The following is a 1,475-nucleotide window of genomic DNA, read 5'->3' as shown; positions in this document are numbered from 1 at the left end:
GCTCTCATCCTCTCCTATTTATACAGTGAAGCCCATGGCAAATAGGAAGAAGCTCAAAATCGGCTTCTCCCTCCTTAGCCCCCACTTCCTCCAGGACCATAGTTTCCTCCACCATATGGTCCCCCCATGTTCCTGCTACCACCAAAATTTCCACTCTTCATTGGACCATAGTTAGATGGTTGCTGGTTATAATTTCCAAAATCATTGTAATTTCCACTTCTGTAATTTCCTCCTCCATAGTTGTCATAACCACCTCCATAACCCCCACCCTGGTTGCCATATCCAGTTCCTTCACCACCATATCCCCCTCTTCCTCCTCCATAACCAGGGCTACCTCCAAAATTGCCACCTCCAGGTCCTCCATACCCATTATGGCCATCCCCAAATCCACTACCACTTCCATAGCCATCAGATCCTCCTCTAAAGTTACTTCCTGGTCCTGGTCCCAAATTTCCACCACCACCTCAAGAGTCTCCAAAACCAAGTGGAAGAGTTCCTCTTCCACTTCTAGAACTTTGAACTTCCTGCATTTCTTGTCTAGACAAAGCCTTTCTTACTTCTGCATTATGACCATTGATGGTATGGTATTTCTGCAACACAATCTATTCCACGGGATCATGGTCATCAAAAGTAACAAATCCAAAGCCTCTCTTCTTTCCAGACTGCCTAGCAGTAATTATCTCAAAGGGATCAATTTTTCCATATTCTTCAAAGTAATCTCTAAGATGATGTTCCTCAGTATCTTCTTTAATCCCACAAACAAGCAGCTTCTTCACAGTTACATGAGCCCCTGGCTTTCCCGGTTCCTCTCTTGCAACAGCACGTTTTGGCTCAACCACTCTTTCATCAATTGAATGAGGTCTTGCGGCACCCTTTCACAGGGGTCGCCTAAGACCATCGGAAAACACATATAATTACATAGTGTTTTTGTGATTAATCACTATGCTTTAATTATGTTCAATTTGTGACAATGAAAATACATCCTGCATATCAGATATTTACATTATGATTCATAACTAGCAAAATTACAGTTATGAAGTAGCAACGAAAATAATTTTATGGTTGGGGGTCACCACACCATGAGGAGCTGTATTAAAGGGCCGCGGCATCAGGGAGGCTGAGAACCACTGATCTAGAGAGAAGCTGACAGCAACATATCAGTGTTGGTTTCTTTGTTGTGGCAGACACACCGTGATCATATAAAATATTAACAACTGGGGAGACTGGGTGAAGGATATACAAGATCAGCCATGGATGAAAACGTTACAAAACCAAATCCTCTTGATCTTTTGCTTGCAGGATCTCTCGTTACCACACAGTCTGTAAGTTTTCCCCATTGCTCATAGTAGCTCCTCAAACTTTCTTCTGTGGTTTCAAAGCTCAAGCCACCAATAAAGGGTTTACGGAACTGTTCCTTTTCTCTCTCCATCGCGGACTCAGTCGCCTCAGCCCGATTTCCCGCCGAGATGAGAGAG

General features: G+C 43.6%; 1 long non-coding RNA gene across 1 annotated transcript; it reads right to left on the bottom strand.

The window, feature by feature from the left end:
- Positions 1–105: 105 nt before the first annotated feature.
- LOC107185111 lies at positions 106–605 on the bottom strand. Its single transcript, XR_001516027.1, has 2 exons — positions 350–605; positions 106–229 (listed from the first exon to the last, which is right to left on the bottom strand). It is a non-coding gene; the product is annotated as an uncharacterized LOC107185111 (long non-coding RNA).
- Positions 606–1,475: the final 870 nt, after the last annotated feature.

The sequence above is a fragment of the Myotis davidii genome, unplaced genomic scaffold (assembly GCF_000327345.1).
Source record: "Myotis davidii unplaced genomic scaffold, ASM32734v1 scaffold1369, whole genome shotgun sequence".
NCBI lineage: Eukaryota > Metazoa > Chordata > Mammalia > Chiroptera > Vespertilionidae > Myotis > Myotis davidii.
Note: the sequence above shows the minus strand (reverse complement) of the source record. Positions and strands in the feature narration are given on the sequence as shown.